A 19,555-nucleotide genomic window follows, 5' to 3' on the forward strand; every position below is an offset into this window, starting at 1 on the left:
AAAAAAAAGTTACTGGATATGATTGATGAAAACTTTTAACAGAATTTTCATAAAACTCTTAGAGATTAAGTAGTGAAAGAAGATCAGAAATTGAAGGTACTATTACGGATTTAAAAACCACTTATTGAAGAAAAACATAGAAGACGCTCTGGCCACTGTGTACGTGATGCAAGGTAAATGGATACTGTGAAGGCTGTACTGTGAGTAGAGTGGTTCAGGGTATTTATTACCTAGGGGCGAGGGGTGAAGAGAGAAGAAGGGAAGAGAAGGAGGGGTGAATTGCAAAATCTGCTAATGATGCAAGACTATTTAGACTGGGGATTGGTAGAAGCCCAGAACCCAATTTCAGATTTAAAGTATGTATTTTTAAGTTCCTCAGATATGTAAAGAGGTGAAAAATTCTTGAGTGCATATACATGTAAGAATAATTTTACTGCTTACCTCATTTAGTAGTTATTCAGTCTCATATAAGCCAGGGTTTTAGTCACTGACCAAGAAATTTCTGTAAAGTTTGTAAAGTACAAAAATCCTTGGGATGTATTTTACTGAGTGGTTTAAATGTAATATATAAAGCATTACTGAGGAGAAATTATAAAAATTATAACCCTGTAACCCTTTCAATTTTAAAATGAGTTATCTGTATATTAAGTGCTGATGGTGTAAGTTAAAAGTATAGAGAGAGAGCTTAAATATATGAGTAGGGCACAGAATGAGTACCCTTATTTTTCATTTTCTCTGGCCACTTTCAGGCAGAATACAGATCAATTAACTTTCTAATCCATTAATAAGGATGGGTTCTCATCTGAATGTGCTCAAATGAAAGTCTAAAAATATCCCAGCTCAAGACTGCAGTAGTTTCTTATTTTGCCTATTTGTGTCGTCTCACAGTTGATTGCTGAAATCAAGTCATACTCCATCTAGGTGTAACCCTTCTGTAGTGTACTTGAGGGTGCAAACTTTGTATGTCCTATTGAAAAAAAAGTGTTGTTTTTGTGATTGTGTACTTTGTGACATTGGCAAATTTATCCCCAAAATTTATAGTAAAAAAGCTGCATAGGTTACTGTGTGTCTAATGGAGATGTGACCTGATATGGAGTATTAAATGTGCTGGCATAGCGAATAATCACTTGCTGAATGTGAGCCTTGCATTGCCCATCACATGCAAGAACTAACTTCTGAAAATAAAGTCCTTGTATCCCTTAGAAGAATGAAACAGGTGATAATGTGCTAAAATCATGGAATTGTGAAATTAAACAGTGTTAGTATGAACAAATGATAAAAGAATTCTCTAATATGCAACTACCAGGGCATTTCTGCCAGCTGTTATGGAAGAGAAACTTGAAGAAGTCATCTGATACTGTTTGAAAATATAAATAAATTTTTAAAAAGGAAGAAAAAAAGAGAAGAAAGCTAGGAGAAAAAAAAAAGCTAGGGACTAGTACTTTTTAAGATTTAAGTTTAGGAGCTAAGCCTTGTCAGTTTTTATTGGCTAATAAGATTGAGGAAATAGGTGCCAAGTATAGATGGTAAAGAGACTATATTCTGGATACAACCCTAATGGCCTTCAAGATGTATATCTTTTTCATGATACCCTTTTTCTCCCCCTTACTTGACACTCTCCCAGAGGATTTCGTCCAATGTTTCAAGTTTAACTTGCACCTACGTCCTGATGACATCTAAGTAAATATTTCTAGCCTCAATATCTCTCAGAAACTCCAGTTCTGAATTTGACTGGACATATGTACTCAGATGTTTTAAAGGCATCTCAGACCTAACCTGTTTGTTGCTTTCCCATTCCCTCTCTTTTAAAGCTTCCTGTGTTCATTACTGTAATTAATGCACCTGCTATATATACCCAGTCGCCCAAGCTAAAAGTATCAAAGTCAAGCTTAACTCCTCTCTGTTCATAGTTTGTTGAATCCAATTTATCAGCAAATCTTTTCAATTATATATTTTCATTAAAAAATTACCAAGCCAACTCCTTCTGGGTTTTTTGATGACATTGCTCTAGAGACCTTTGCCATTTATTTTCTAGACACTTGCCATAATTTCCAGTTAACTGTATTGAGTCTTTCTCTTTCTTAGGTCTGTGTTTCACATTATTCCCAGGAATGTTTCCTAAACAGACACATACACACCTCTACTCATTCTTTGCAAAAACTTGTCATGGTTCTTACATTATTAAAGAAGTAGTCTAAAATCCTTAGCTTTTACTCTACACTTTAGGAATATTGAAGTTACTGGTTATTTCATAAGAAAGTCATGGATTTATTTTCTTGCTCTAGAAATTCCCTCTGCTTAAAATTACCTTCTGTCCAATCTCTTCTTATGGAACTTGTAAAAGTTCTTATGGTTCTCACTTAACTCCCAAACCAAATACAATCTCTGTCAGACTTGTCCTAACTCTTTTCTTATAGTTATTTATTCTTCTGCATTCATTTAATTTGCTTAATACCTATGTTAAGAGATCTTACTGATCTCTTCCTTTACTTATTTTTTCTTCCTACTGGACCTTTCCCATTAGCAAAAAGTTCTTTTTCACAAAATATCTAATATTACTTTGTTTACTTAACTCCCTATCTACCATCCCATTTCTTTCCTTACTTTTATAACAAACCCCTTGAAAAAATTATATTCATTCTGTTTAATTATTCTTTTCTGTTGTCCTTTGATTCCAAGATTTTGTTCCCATGACTCCATTGCAAACTCATCTTTTTAAGTTCACTAAAGATCTTTTAGTTATTAAATTTAACTCATAATTCTTGGTCCTCTTTCTAATTAACCTATTTGATGAAGTTGATCACTTGGTGTTCACTTCCTCTTTCTTAAAATGATTTTTTTTTTTCCCACTTGACTTCTAGGACACCACATTTCCTTGGTTTTCCTTCAACTTTACTGACTGGTCCTTCCCAGTCTCCTATGTTTGTTGTTTGTTTCTGTTGTAAACCTTTGAGCACTCCAGGGATCAATGCTTGAATATGTTCTTTCTCTATTTCATTAAATTATGCTCACTTTCTACATTATCTTATCTATTCATGTGGCTCTAATTGCTGTCTATCACTGATAACTCCCAAGTGTGTATTTTCAGTCTAGCTATCCCTTTTAACTCTAGACTCAACTATGTACTTTATATCTTAACTTAGAGAAAGAGTTGGCATCTCACACTTAATATATTGAAAACTACATTCCTGATCTTCCTCCTCAACCTATGGTTCTTATAATGGTTCTTGTCTAATTTAATTGTAATTCTATTTTCTAGCTGCTTAGGCTAAAGTTCTTATAATCCCTGGTTCATCTTTTTGCCTCATACCTCACATTTATTCTGACAGCAAACTCTATGGGCTTTCATTTAAAAATATATCTCAAATCTTACCCCTTGTTACTAGTTTGCCATTCTCTGTCTGGTCATATCCATCAACATCTCTCATCTGATTATGTTGCAGTGGCCTCATAAGTAGTTTCTTGCCACATTTCAAACTATTTTCAGTATCACAGCCAGAATGAACCTGTGTAATCAACAATCGAAATGCCTAATACTCCTATGCCCCACCCCCTACTAGCACTTTATCTCCCTCTCTCATTTCCACTCTCACTTGTCTAATGTGACTTACCTTTTCACCGACCTGACCTCCTTAGAGTTCCTCAAACATACTAGGCAAACTCCTGCCTCAGTTCTTTTATACTTGAAGTTTTCTCTGCCAAGAATGTTCTTCCCTAAAATAGCAAAACAATTTGCTACCTGACTTCTGTCAACTCTCTGAGTAAATTTCACACAGTGAGCCCCTGGCTACCTGGTCTGCAGTTCTAAAACCTCCTGTCTTCCCATCTTCCCTGCTTTATTGTTTCACTTAGTAGTTACCTGTATAACAAGTATTTAGACAAGACTTTCCATGAACAAGGCACTATTCTAGACACTGGAGAAAATATTAGCTTATTTAATGATCATAATAACAACCCTTTGAGCTTGGCAGTATCATTAGTCCCATTTTAGGTATGAGAAAACTAGAAACCAGGTTGGTTAAGTGACTTGTCCACTGTCAAGATGGATTCAAACTCTGGTGACCTAGCTTTGTAAATTGTGCTCTTTACCACCATATTAGGCAGCCTCTTGCCATGTCCACATTCTACATATGTTACTTTCTGATCTTTTAGATTCTCTGTCTCACTGAGTATTGGCCAAAATGATGTAGACTCAAAGTGATGGGTGTACTTCCAGGGTGGGTCCAAAACAAAAACAGAACAAACACACAAGGAAATATAAAATTGCTGACCAGACATTAGGTTCTTTCTCTTTCTCACAGAGGTTCTAGTGAAGAATTCTGAGATCCGCATGGATGGAATGGGACAACTGTGGGAGAAATGACTCAGAGAAGTATTCATTGCATGAGCAATCCAAAAATTTAGGGGTTGGCCTTCCATGAGTAACACAGGAATCATTCATAGAAAAGGGATAGTTGAAGATAATGATTAAAATCATTGAAAGACTCAGAAAAAGATTGAAGAATAAAGAACACAGGGCAGGTCCTGAGAAACACAACTGAATGTAAGATTTTGAAAAGCCAATAAAAGAGATAAAAGTAGGACAATAACTTAAGATTGTTTATTGTCACTGAAATCAAAGCACAAAAAAAATCTCCATAAAAAGTATGTTAAGATCAGTCAGAAAATGCCATTTAGAATTACCAGAAAAAGGTTATTGTTAAATTAATGGACCATAATTGGTAGAAGTTTATTTAAAACAATAGTAACCTTTTTAAATTAGATTATTTGTGGGGTTTTTTTTTCGTTTTTTAGTTTTAAGTTGTATGAGTTCTTTATATATTTCGGATATTAACTCCTTATCAGATATATCATTCGCAAATATTTTCCCCATTTCGTAGTTTGCCTTTCCATTTTTTTGATGGTTTCTTCCGTGTGCATAAGCCTTTTAGTCTGATTTAGTTGCAGTTGTTTATTTTTGCTTTTGTTTCCCTTGCTGGGGGAGACAGTTCCAGAAAAATATTGCTAAGGAGAACATTATTCAAGAATTGACTGCCCATGTTTTATTTTAAGTGCTTTACGGGTCCAGATTTTACATTAAGGTCTTTAATCCAGTTTTAGTTTATTTTTTGTGTTTGATGTAAAATAATAGTCCAGTTTTATTCTTTTGCATGTAGCTGTCCAGTTTTCCCCAATACATTTTATTGAAAAGTCTGTCTTTTCCCTATTGTGTATCCTTGCCTTTTTTGTTGTAGATTAATTGATCATATATGTGTGTGTATTTCTGGCTAGAGGACATCTTTCCAAAGAAGATACATAGACAGCAAATGGACACATAAAATGCACAAAAATCATTAATCTTAGGGAAATTGAATCAACGCCACCTTGAGATAATCACCTCACACCAGTCAGCATGGCTAGTATTAAAAAGAAATAGCAAATGTTGGCAAGGCTTTAGAGAAAGGGAACCCTTGTACACTTTGATGGGAATGTAAAATGCGGTAGCCATTGTGGAAAATAGTATGGAAGTTCCTTAAGATATTAAAAATAGAAATACCATATGGTCTAGTAATTCCACTTCTCAGTATTTACACGAAGAAAATGAAAGCATTAATTCATAAAGATACATGCAGTCCTCTGTTTATTTCAACATTATTTACAGTAGCCAAGATATGGAAGCAACCTAAGTGTCCATTGGTTGATGAATGGAAAAAAGATGATGTGGTATGTATAATGGAATATTATTCAGCCATAGAAAAGAATGAAATCTTGTCATTTGTCACTACATGGATAGATCTAGAGAACATTATACTAAATGAAATAAGTCAGACAAAGACAAATACCACTGGATTTTACTTATATGTGGTATCTAAGGGGAAAAAAATAAAGAGACTCATAAATACAGAGAAAAAAATGCTAATTCTGGGGAAGGGTGGGGAGTAGGTGAAATAGATGAAAGGAATTAAAAGGTAAAAACATCCAGTCATTAAAATTTTAAAAAAAGGGGGTGCCTGGATGGCTCAGTCGGTTAAGCGTCCGACTTCAGCTCAGGTCATGATCTCACAGTTTGTGCGTTCGAGCCCCGCATCGGGCTCTGTGCTGACAGCTAGCTCAGAGCCTGGAGCCTGCTTCAGATCCTGTAACTCCCTCTCTCTCTGACCCTCCCCTGCTCATGCTGTCTCTCTCTCCCTCTCTTAGAAATAAAATTTAAAACATTAAAAAAAAAGAATAACCTCAAAAAAACACAACCTTTTTGAAGATAGAAGCATAAGACCCAATATGTAGAGATTAACTGAACAAACAAGGAAGAGAATCATGGTATTAAATTATCATAAAAAATGGAAGGAATAATGTTTATAGTACAGGTAAAAGGTGTAAATTAGAGGAAGAGAGAAACTTTGAAGAGAAAGATAAAAGAACAGAACCATCTTCATGGAAAACATATTTTATATTCCTTTTTTTCCCAAAATAATGAAGAAACAGTGTTCTGACTGAATTTGGGAATGGAAAATAATACATTGGTCATTATGGATTAGAGCTATGCTGTGAAAGGATCATGAGAGAATTCTAAAAACTTGATGTGAACTGTTACTGTTTCCAATTACAAATGGAAATGTAGAATCAAAGAAGAAAATTTATATGTACCATAATATATTTTGGAGCCATTTAAAATACATCCATCTCTTCCAGTTCTAATTAGGCAATGGATTTGTCTTGGGTAGCTATATTGGTGTGAAGAATTGTGGACAAATAGCACAAAGACATACTTTCTTTTATCAGGTAAAATGTCCAACAAACGGCAGTGATAAGTAAAGCAATTCTTAAACATTTCTTTTTTTTTTTCAATATGTTTAATGTTTATTTTTTTAGAGAGAGACAGAGCACAAGCAGGGGAGGGGCAGAGAGAGAGGGAGACACAGAATTCGAAGCAGACTTCAGGCTCTGAACTGTCAGCAGAGAGCCCGATGTGGGACTCGAACTCACAGCCGCAAGATCGTGACCTTAGCCGAAGTTGGATGCTTAACTCACTGAGCCCAGGAGTCCCAAGTAAAGCAATTCTTAACCTAATGTGTTCTTATTCAGGCATAGTAAGTTGGTGAACAATAATTGACCATGTTTATAACTTATTATTGTATTTTTTTTTTTCTTGGAAAACCTCTTCATTAAGCTGCTATTGAGATTAGGAAAATCATGTATTTGGTGAAACAAAGGCAGAATCAGACACATTTGCCTTCTGGATCTTAGTTTGCCTGTGTAGATTCACTAATCACCAAGGTCCACTCAAGGCATAAGAAGAACTCTATAATTAAAAAGAACTCTATAGTTTTACAAATATAGCACTTTTCATTTATTTTAAACTTACCGAAAAGATTACTCTATCAGTCAAAAACAAGTAAGCAGGTGACCATTCTCTGATGTTAGAGGAAAGAAGTATAAGACAGCGTATTTTCTAGACTAAGATAAGCATGAGCATTGGTAAAGTCTCCTTCTCTTCTCTTCCCCCAGACAAGGACTAAAGGCTACTTCCTTCATATCTTATAATGTCCAGCACCAACCTAAATGCTAATCCTGATTTTGAAAATGTTATTATTTTGTTTCTCTGCTTAATGCTGAATGACATTTAGGAAAATGCTGTCATGAGGAAAGATACAAGTTCTTTGTTTATAGACAAGGATCAATATGATAAATGATGTCACTTTTGTCTTCTAAGTAACCCCTGTAGTGTCTTGAGAGATTATACAATTTGTGTGCAAACTTGGGGACTAATAGTATTGGTATTCATAATACAGCACAGTGTCTTCTTAAAACATAATAGAACTTCCAGTAATATTCTGCCTGGCATAAGGGCTGTCTCAGAAACTGACTCGTCTTTTACTGTAAACTAGCTATGTCAACTCCAAGACTCTTGTGTATGTTGAGATAGAGGTCAAACCATCTTACTACAAGGTAGAATTTTAATTGAGTCAGTTAATGTAACTGCTGCAACGTTTTCAAGAAAAACATTGTTTAGCCAAAATAAAGGAGCATTTTGTTAAGAAATTTTGTAACAATCAGCAGCAATAACCCTGTGATTTATTAAACAGAAATTTTCCATGATTTGACTTAGCAGTAAAAAGTGTGTCCACCAGGAAAAACTGCAAAGAGGGTGACTTCGGCTTTGATCACCTCGTTTTATTCTTTTTTTCAGTTTTGAGGAAGTGAAATAAACCCTGGTAGAGAGCAGATCAAAGGTTAGCAAAAGGAGATAGCATCATTCTCTTTCCTGATTAGTCTATGAGGGCAATTAAGCAAGAACCATAAAGTAGAATTTTTCTTTCGCTCATTTTTTTGGGGAAAAATATGGTATATTATATAATCACAATCCTTCTGAATGCTATTTTACATGTTCAGATGCCTAAGGTCTCTTACTAATTGGGATACCTTTGCATGGGACTCATGTTGGGATGACGTATCTTGCTGAGGGGACCACGTTGGGTATAAGACAGGCAGTAAGATACTTTTTACACTTTTATAATTTCTCTGTGCTTTTTAAGTTTTGCATAGGTCAATTAACTCCTCCATCTATTATTAAGCATTGGCCAGATCTGCTTTTATTTGTTAATTGTGCTTCCTATCTGACATTATAGATCGTGTGCAAGGGGATGGCTGCCTGTCAGATTCCTGAATCTGTCTTTTGGTCTCATGCCGTGGGTGAGGGACCCACATGGACAGGACACAGGAATTTTTTATTCAGCTGAAAATTACTAAATCGAGCCGTGGGAGAAAACCACCTTTGTTTCAAAAGGTGTTAAGTCCTGGTCTGAGTTCCATCTCAATATCATAAGGTAGAAGAACATTGTTTTGGTCAGGAAACCTAGAATCAAATCTTGGCTCCATATGTAAAAGCTAGACAAGTCGTTTAATCTGCCTGTGCCTCAGTTTTCTCACTTGTAGAGTAAGGATGGATTCCTTTAGAATTGTGTTTTTTTAAAGGAGGAAATGTGTAGAAATTTATTTTGTACCATACTCATCCAGAAGATGCTCAGTCTGAATCCTGAAGCAGTTCAGACTGAACTGCCACTTTCTGAAGACTGTATAATCAACTGGTTCTGCTAAGACAAATGCAGAGAGTTAGTGTGCCAGGTGAGGATCCGCTTATACCTCTGAAGAAACTGGGGTCTGTGGGAAATGGATGGGAAAGGCTGAGGCCAAAGTGGAAATCATAAACAAATTGTGTTTATAAGCAGAGTTTGTTCAATAAGTACAAGTTCAAGCCAGGCAGAAGGGCGTAGTTAATAGGAAAGAAGAGGATTTTGACTAGGAGCCTGGGTACAGATCATAACTAGGACTTAACCTATTCAGTGGATCTATAAAGATGCAGAGGTGTCACTTGTGATGAGGATAGGGGCTTTCTAACCTTTGTCCTGGTTATGAAGCGCTCTCATGGTATGAGAGGTTAAAGGCTGTGGGTGTAGGCTGAGCAGAGAGAGATGGGATCCTGCCAGCACCAATAATAACAATAAAGGTCTGTGTACTCTGAGTGTTTTCCCAGTTGACGTAGGCTTAGGAAGGCTCTCCTAGCTAAGGGAGATTTTTTTTTTTTTTATGGGATCTTATGGGACAGAGACTCCTTTTCTTTTCTTTTTTTTAATGTTGATTTATTTTTGAGAGAGAGGGAGACACAGAATCCAAATCAGGCTCTAGGTTCTGAGCTGTCAGCATAGAGCCCAACGCGGGGCTCACACTCACAAACTGCGAGATCATGACCTGAGCCAGTCAGGTGTTCAACCGACTGAGCCACCCAGGCACCCCGGTGACAGAGATTTCTGAATTATGGGGACAAAGTCTGAATTAGAGGCCAGTGACCTCTGGAGTTGTCTCACTAGAATATCCTCTTATCTATGGTGTTAAATGGTGATTGGCCACATCTCAGAAAACAGTCTGGCATAAAGTTTAAACAATAAGCATTAACTTAGTCAACTAATACAGTTTGGGAAGTGGAGCAGACATTAAGAAAAATGACTATCCATTTGACTTACTTGGATTCTACAGATTATGTCAGGTTAGGATATAGGCATTCTAAGAGATAGAAGATGCTTTCTCATATTGTTAAGTGTTTATTTAATGATGCTTAATATGTATCTCAACTGTAATTCCATTTGCCTTCCATAACTGTGTGTACTGCATACAAACTTACCCATAGAGCTAAACTGTACTTGTCAGTATTGACGTTATTTAAATATTTTTTCAATGCAATTAATATTGTTTATTAATGAAAAATGGACTGGTAATAATGATGAGGATGAAGTTTACTGACATAATTGCTCTCCTCTTTTCCTTTCTTCATTCAGAAGTTTTGTAAACATTCCTATCAGCACAAAACAGGTAAGGATCCCACTGGGCACAGGATAATCCTTGTGGATAAATGTTACATATCAAAAAATCTGTTGACTTATCATTTAGCGACAGCTGCCCAACTACCTTTCTCCCTGCTGCAAGAGTCCCTGGCTGAATCATCAGAAGCTGATTAATAATCAAAAAAGTAGAATCTGCTAAGGTGTAGGAAACAGGCGCTCTGTTACACAGTACAGCAGAGAACAAAATTGGCACAACTTTTTTCTGGATAGGAATTGGCCTATATATTAACAGTCTTTAAATATGGTAATCCTTGACTTTGCAGTTTCATATTTGTGAAGTTATTCTGAAGAAACAGTCAGATAAATATATAAGTCCAAGGATGTTCACTGCAGCATTGTTTATAATAATGGAAAACTGGAAACCTATATAAATGGTCTGTAAAAGAGATCTTACTTTTACATGGCAGAATAATACATACACATTAAAAAATTTTATAAAAACTGCATAATCATATAGGAAGATATTCATGAACTAGTAACTGAAAAAAAGAAACAAAATAGAAAACTGTATGTTTAGGTAACATTCTATTTTTGTAATAAAATATGCAGATTTAGATACTTAAAAAAAAAACTATAGTACCGCATATCAAAAAGCACGAGTTACATTAGTACTAAAACAGATGATTTTTTCTTATGCTTTTCTGTCATAAACATGTGTTAATTTTGTCATCACTTAAAGGGAATTGTGATACTGAAAGCATCCCTTTTTCCTAGAATTGTAAATGCCATCAGCAGGGATTTTTATCTCTTTTGTTCATTGCTGTATGCTCAACACCTAGAAGAATGTGTAATTATATTTATATACTTAATAAATATCTGTTTAATGAATGAATACTCACTCTGTTCTATTATTCCTAAGCATTACGATACCAGAGAGCCAGCACCTTAGGACAGTTGTGTTGAAATGAATAGATGCTCCAAATGATTGAGCCCCGCAAATAGTCTTAATATCTAGAACAATCTCAGAGATTGAAGGATATATTTCAGTGCTCTTAAGATTCCCCAATTTAATGCCCCTCTAATGCCCCAGTTTAATTTATATTATTGTTATTTTTAATATCTATTCTATTATTGAGAGAGGGAGAGCATGTGAGCAGGGGAGGGATGAAGAGAGAGAATCCCAAGGAGGCTCCACACTGACAGCAACGAGCCCGATGCGGGGCTCAAACTCACAAACCGTGAGATCACGACCTAAGCCGAAGTCAGACAGTGGACCAACGGAGCCACCCAGGCGACCCTTGTTTATATGGTTTGTATAATTTGGAGTAGGGACCAGGAGTTAAAGAAACAACAAATGACCATGCATAAAAATGAAGTTCCTCATTCATTTATCTTTTTTATGCAACAATAATTATCACATGCTTATTTTTATTGTGTGTTGAGAACATTTGGGGGAAATATAACACCAAATATGTAAATGCTTGTGGTTTATGTTTGTTGTATTTTTGACTGCCAAACATTCTTCTGGGTACCCTTCTTATGCTTAGGCAATCTCTTTCTTTATAAGATCTCAATCTCCAAGGTAGACACCAGAAACTTAAATTTTAAACTTTTTTTTTTATGGCCAAAGCTCAAGAATTTGATGTAGATTCCTCCCTTTAAATGTTCCCATGCAAGACTTTGATTAGGAAACATACTGCAGGAAGAAAGAAGCACAGTGCAGTACCTATTTTTCTGGTGAAGGTGACTGAGAGGTAGCCAGTGTTATATGTCCCAGTTCTAACAGGCATGAGGATCTATAGGCAGGAAAACCTGGGGTTCCCAGCATCAGTAGAAAACTGTCCAGTGAGCAACTGTGTCATTGTAATTGGGATATTGTCCTAGTTAGATTGCTTCCAGTAATTCTTTGACCTTCTCAAAGATCCTATGAACTGCATACTATTGTTCCGTAGTATGTTTCTCCTTCTAAGAGAAATAGAACCCCCAATAAAAGGCTTCTTAGGATCTTTTCTTCTGCCTCACCACAGCTACCTGCTCCCACCATCACACCAAGCCCTCTGCCATCACCAAAACCTCCTTTTGAGGTGTTCCTCTCCCCTTCCTTTCTCACCACCTTTTCCCTCCAGGCTACTCCTTCCAGTTCTCCTGCTTCAATAATTCATTGAGCCCGCGGTCCCACCTTTTTATTGTTTATTGCTACCACTGCGTCCTCGCTTCCTTCCTTAGTTGGTTTATTCTATGGTTCATGATTTGCATTAGTTTTTACATATGTTAATGCTAATTGATCTCATTTTACATTCAAAACCCAGAAAGTCAAAAGGCCCTTTAGTGGTGCCCAGCTAGCCTCATGTCTCTGTTTAGTCAACTACCTCTTTCACATCTGAGATGATTTCTTACCACATCTCTATCCTCTCTTCTCGTCATCTACAGGATGTCTACAGAGTCTTACGACAAAGTCTACTACCCCACTTGTACTGCACTCAAGGATTCTGCATCTCTGTCCACTACAGTAGTTGAACTATCTGTCCCTGGTCCGCAAAGGTCATCTCATTTTTGCATCCTGGATCCTACCCTCTCTCTTCTACTAAAGGACATGGCAATTAGCCCCTCTCAACTCCACATCATCAACATTTTCTTCTTACCTAGATCTTTCCCTTTAGTGTAATGCATGCTGTAACATATTTTAACAATAATTATCCATTGCCCTTACTACCCTTTCCTGTGAAGTAACCATTTCTCTTCTGTCTGATAACACCAACTCCCTCAAGAGTTGCCAGTGTTCATAGTTTTCCCTTCCCTGCCTCTGCAGCCATCCCAAGACAATCTGCCACCCCCTAGTTTCCATTTGGACCACTGCAGTAGCCTCTTGTAGGTCTCTTTGCTTTCTCACTGACAAACATGTGCTCCTCTCAAAGCAGCTCTAGCGAGATTTTAGAAATAAGGTCAAGTCACGTCTTGCTCAAAATTTCCCAATGCTTTTATTTTACTAACCTACAAGCTGCAAGTCCTCACCAGAGCTTACAAGATTTGGCACCAGGCTACTTTTTTGACCTCATCTCTCATTTCTCTCACCCCCTTCTACTACCCCTGTTCCTCCTTTTTTCTTTAAATCTTCCAAGTATGTTTTTACCTCTAAGCCTTTTCATTCACTGCCCTTTCTTCCTTGAATACTCTTCTTCTAAGAGTCACTATCCTCCTCATGTAATTTTGAGATTTGCTCAAATGCTCCACTGTCTTGGAGGATTTTCCTCCCCACTTTACCTGAAACAGTTATCTTCTACCCCTAACACTCTTTCTTACCCCAATTTCTTTTTCTTCAGAGAACTTATTACTTCTTCTATTTATTAAGTGCTTATTTGCTTATTATCTATCTATTCCCACTAAAATATCTCTATGAGACCAAGAATGTTGTTTTGATCACTGCTGTATCCCCAGAGGCATTAAATACATATTTATTGAATGAGTGTCTGGGGCCTTATGAGAGCAAAAAAGAGGCAGTGCCATGTAGCCATATATTCTTCCTAGGAGGTTCTTCTCAGTGGAGGTGGTTCTGGAACAAGTACTGAGTAATGGGTCATATGCCAGGCAACAAGTGAAGAAGAGAGGAGAGGATATTGTAGAAGAGGGAATGGTATGTTCAGATGCACAGAGAAATGGAAGTTTTAATTCTAGAGAGAAGAGTACTTTCTTTATATCTAGTGCCGAAGTATGGATGGAGTAGGGAGTGTGATGGAGTTTTCAGCGATAAACCTTGAATAGTAGACGCCACGATAAATATGTTAGGTTTATTCTTCCAAAGATTAGCAGTATAAGTTTATGAACACTGTACCATTCCATGGATTTTTTTCTACATTTTTCATATGCTTATTTTATTGAGTATTGGAAAGAAAATTAAACCACTCTATATTGCTGTGGATGAAATGGTGCAGAACCAAAAATCCAATTGCCTAATTTATGTCTTTCTCTCTGAAAAAAACATTGGATGCTTTTAGTATTTTTCAGACTCTACCAAGTGGTATAGCCTTGTATATAATCTGTGTATATGAGTTATGCTCATATGAAGTGGCAAACCAGAGATCAAATCCTTCTTTATTTGAATGAACAGTTGTTGGCTTGTATCAATCTGATTCAAAAATAGTAAAGGAAAAGATTAATTTTCTCATAGTAGTGGCTCTTAATCCTTTGAAAATGATAAATGCGATGGATAGTCTACCCAGAAAAATATGTGTAAACATACATAGTTTTGAATAAAATTTTAAAAAGTGTTAGATGCACCAAGAGGCCATTCGTATCTCCTTTATGTCCATTGTCTAGGTTACTATACACTTTTCTAACACATATACCATGTTACACATAGGGTAGTAAGTCAAAGAAGTATGAAATGAGTCAACTAAATATTTTCAAAATTAAACACTTTGGATATATTATTAGCATATGAATGCATTTTACACATTGGATGTCATTATTTATCCAGTGTGTTTCTGAATGATTTATAAAAACATTGGATTCTCTAAATATATAAAAAATACCTTGGAAAATGGTCTCTCAATAAATAAACACAGTAGCTATAGAATAATACTTTATATTAGTTTGATAAAAAAACATAGAGTATTTCTAAATTACTGTTTTACTGTTAAAGTGGTAAACAAAAAATCAGATGTAAACTTAAAGTATTAAATCTCAAAAGTTTGCCTTATAGACCAAATGTATGAGGAATTGTACTGATTAGGATGTGTTTGGCTGCAAGTACCAAAAACATATCTCAAAATTCTTAACTCTAGAGAAAGTTTATCACTTTACATGTAAGTCATTGGGATGTAAGATGACTCCAAAGTCAAGTAGTTAAGCAGCTCAGAGATTAAGGGTTTTTGCATCTTCCCACTGCCACAATTTCAGGGAATTGCACTGGTCCTCAGGCCAGCTGTTCTTATGGTCCCAGTATGGGTGCTACAGTTCTAGCAGGCATTCAGATATGTGAGCATCAGAAGAATAAAATGACAGTCTATCCTTTGTGTGCCTTACTATAAGTCCCTCCATTGTGATTTAAGAGACCTCTCTTTATAACTCATTGTCCAGAATGGGTCGTATGTCCATTTGTGAGCCAATCATCGTCAAGGAGAATTGTATAAACTTGATAGAGTTAAACTGTTCAGGATTTGCTCCTGAGCTGAGTACAGAAATATATTTTATGAGATATAGGTACATGGATAAAATTGGGGCCTCCTTAGCAAATAAGAATGAGGAAATTATAGGTAGGCAACCATTAGTCTATCTTGTATGAGTTGAACAAAAATATGAAGGAAAAATATTTTCTTAGCAAAATAGGGTTAGAGTATGTGTCTATAGTATTGGCTTCAGTGGGTGATGGAGGAAAATGTCATGATATCATTAGCTTTGTAGGCATTGATTAATGTGATTATTGAATACAAATGGAAACAATCTTTTTTTTTCAGAAATATCTATTAATATTTGAGAAGTGTTAATGTTGTGATTACCTAGGTACATTTAACATCTCTGAGATTGATTTCCTCATTTGTAAAGGGTGGATAAAGCAACCTTTGCTACCTATCTCATAGACTTCCTTTGTGAGCCAAAATGATTCATCTATGAAGGTTCATTATAAACAATAAAATAAAATTCAAAAGTTGTTAGTCTATTTCTCTCAGATTTCAAATCACTTGACATAAGTGGTCTTATTAAATTAATGTTAGTGAAGTGGCTTACAAGTGCTATGGTATTTCTTGTTTACAAATAAAACCATTTGGGAATCTTGATTTTCATGGAACCAACCTTATATAGGTAACAAAGCTAGAAATAAAATCACATCTCATATCTGGCTCAGTTTTCTTCATAAGATTTGACCACCTTGACATTAGAAATAAATTGTGACATTCAGCTTTAATTCCATTTTGTCATGAACAACAGTGGGTTTAAAACTTTTTGATTGTGAAAGATAAAATAATTTTATATTATAAACCAGTACATATCTGCATGTGCATGCACACACAGACTACACCTGCATCTATACAAATAGAATATAGAAAACAAGTATAAAACTATTAAACAAATTTCTTCTTCTATGGACAATTAGTTCTGATATCTTTTTGTTAAATCTCACTAAAACATCTCTTGCAACTTATTAAATTGATTTTATGAGCAACCAATGGTTTGTGACCCATAGTTTGTAACACACTACTACCACTGCTATTAGTACTACTCCTTCTACTCATGTAAAAGCAGTGAGGGCACCTGGGTGGCTCAGTCATTTAAAAATCTGACTTTAGCTCAGGTCATAATCTCCTAGCTCATGAGTTCGAGCCTCATATCGGGCTCTGTGCTTCACATCTGGCTCTCTGCTATCATCACAGAGCCCACTTTGGATCCTCTGTCTCCCTCTCTCTCTGCTCCTCTCCTGTGCGCTCTCTCTCTCTCTCTCTCTCAAAAATAAATATTAAAAGAAAGAAAAAAGAACAGTGAAACAGGTATATCCTAGAGACTTTGGGGATCTATCCAGTGGGAATCCTACAGATGTGTTTGTTAGGGCTGGACAGTGTTTTATTTTTATTATTATTGGTTTGTTTTTATTAGCCTAACATTTGCCTCAGAAATACTGAAACATGATATCTAAGAAAAGGCCTGGGCTTACATATTTTAGAAAATCCTCACAGTTGAGAACACAGTCGTTTAAATATTTTACGAGTGGTTGCAGTCAATCCTATGATCTTCCAGTTATCATTATTCTACTGGACTAGATGTATCCAACAGACTCAACATGTACCAAATTGAACTCACAGTCTCCATACAAACTCATCCAAACTCTTTCCCTTCAATGTCCCCACCCCCATATATATATATGTTTTGTTTTATATGATTTTCTACATTTGTATCAGTGGAGGGTGTCACCATATACTCAGCAGTAAGCTGGTTTCCCTTCACTCATTTCCCCTCCACAAATGAATTAATTACCATTACTCATTATTTCTGCTATCAAAGTCTCTGTCTTAATGCAAGGCTTCCTCATTCTTTACCTGGACTATTGCATAATCACCCTTAGCAAGTTTCCTTATCTCTCCTTATTCTTTTCAATTCAGTTCTTGATGCTACCAGCCAGGAGTCTTCCCTTAAAGTGTTTAATGTCTCTGCTTTCCAAAAAGATAAACTCTAAACTCTATTTGGCAGCAAAGAGTGAGGTCTTTATGACCAAGCTTCCATTTATTTATTTCACCCACTGTAATCACTGCTGCTCCCATTCATACCTCTCTTTAATTTGTCATGTTCCCAATATGTACCAGACTGTCTCCTGCTTCTGCACTACTGTGGAGTGTGGACAGATCTCCCTCATTTGAATCCTACGTCTGATCTTTTCTTTCAGTTCACATTCTGCTTACCCTGCCTTATTTAGGAAGACACAACCACATTTGAATACTATCTGTGTCTCCTAGTCTTTCTTGTGATCTTAGACAAGTTACCTTCCTGTACCTAGTTTGCTGCTTTGACTTGTAGGGATCTTGAAAGGTTTAGATTTTATACATGTAAATTGAACAACACAACTTCTGGACATCTACACAGGCATCTTCTAACCCTTGATTTCACGTTTGTGAAGTTATGACTAAGTCTTTGTATGGCAGAATGAACACACTTGAAATTATTTGGCTCTGAACAAATAATGGACTATCTAAAAATACATATTTAATTCTGTGTGTATGTATTGAGTAGCTAGCTACTTTGTGTCAGATCTGAAGGTAAAAAGTGAATGAACTATTGGCATTTACAATCTATATATTTTTTGCATCATTGATACACTCGAACATTTACTAGATATTTATATAATTTTGATAATAATGATGAGTTCTGTAAAGTATTTTGTAGCATGGTATCTTCCTTTTTTTCCTTTTTTTGAGTGGCCTTGAATACAACAACTTGAAAACTGCTTTAGCTTTGTAAACAAAACATCACAATGCTTTAAAATGGCATGAATTGATCAATTTGAAGAGATAGTAAACTGTAGCATTAACTTCACTTGCAGTGAAAAAATTTTTAAAGATCTATAAAGGGGAGCAAATAACATTTTAATGGAATTTGAAGACAGTGCCAATATTTGCAAAAGAAGAATCCTAAAACTGGACCACACTGCCTTAGAGCAGGAACAGGGCTTACCACTAGGTATGTTTTAAATGCAAAGTGGGACAAATTAATCAGAAACCTAGATGTTCAATAGGCAGAAAATATTATGAGAGTATAAATACACACAGCAGAGAAAATTTTTATATAGAACCCAGGGAATTTGAATGGGAGAGAGGGAGAGAAAATTAACAAAGTCAAATTTAAGTTCTGGCTTTAAGGGAGAACAACTAGAGTCGAAGAACTCTGCCTTCTCAGAAATAAACTGCTAAGAAAAGCAGTTGAAAGCTATGACACGGAGAAGACACTAATTTCCAGATGACAAAACCTAAGATGTATTATTGCTCTAGACTGATCCTCTGTCAGTGCAAGATTGAATGGATAACCTATTCGGCCTTTTCCATCTCTAGCTCTTTTTCATTTCCACTTCCGTTATTCTATGAATATACAAGAAAGGGAAATATAATATTGTTAAAGCTCAGGTATGATTTATTGACTCCCTGTACCTTTAAGATAACACATGTACATTGTGTTGTTATACTTGATAGCACATTTTTTTTTCATGAATAGTCGTGAATAGAGTAAACAGACTCATAAGGCCTGTTTAAAGTGTCAGCGTGTAAGTTACTGCCGGTGGTGTCTTGGGGCTGCTTTAACTTAGACATGTAATTTTTCTTCCTTCCTTTTCCCTCTCTCCTCCCCTTTTTAATTAATAGATCTTCCCATTCATGAGCATTTAGCATCACCTTGTTTGCTTGATACAGTTCCCTTTGGGGGTTTTCCCTGTGGATGTAGTAGAAGGACATAGGGGAAACAGTTTGATGAATCACAATTTGTTGAAGGCAGTTATGGTATCAGCAATAGAAAAATGGAATATTTGGAAAATGCCAGAGGTGAAGGAATAGGACACACATGATTAAAGTTGCCATAAAATCAAAGCTGTCAAAGCAACAAAAGCTGTAAAAAAGAAATATTCTGGCAACGTCAGTCTCCCCACACATCCAGGGGTGCCATGAAGCATATTACTAAAGAAGGTCCATTAGGAGTAGAGGGAGAAATTTTTCTCATTGACTATGAAAACATGTGCTGAACTATAAATGTTCTCTGCCCCAGGAACT

General features: G+C 36.0%; 1 long non-coding RNA gene across 1 annotated transcript in view; it reads left to right on the forward strand.

Annotated features, from left to right (window-relative positions):
• The window catches only part of LOC144237420 (uncharacterized), a 510,168-nt gene that overhangs the window by 217,555 nt on the left and 273,058 nt on the right, over nucleotides 1-19,555 (forward strand). The window lies entirely within an intron of this gene.

This window comes from Crocuta crocuta, unplaced genomic scaffold (assembly GCF_008692635.1).
Source record: "Crocuta crocuta isolate KB4526 unplaced genomic scaffold, BGI_CrCroc_1.0 scaffold125, whole genome shotgun sequence".
NCBI lineage: Eukaryota > Metazoa > Chordata > Mammalia > Carnivora > Hyaenidae > Crocuta > Crocuta crocuta.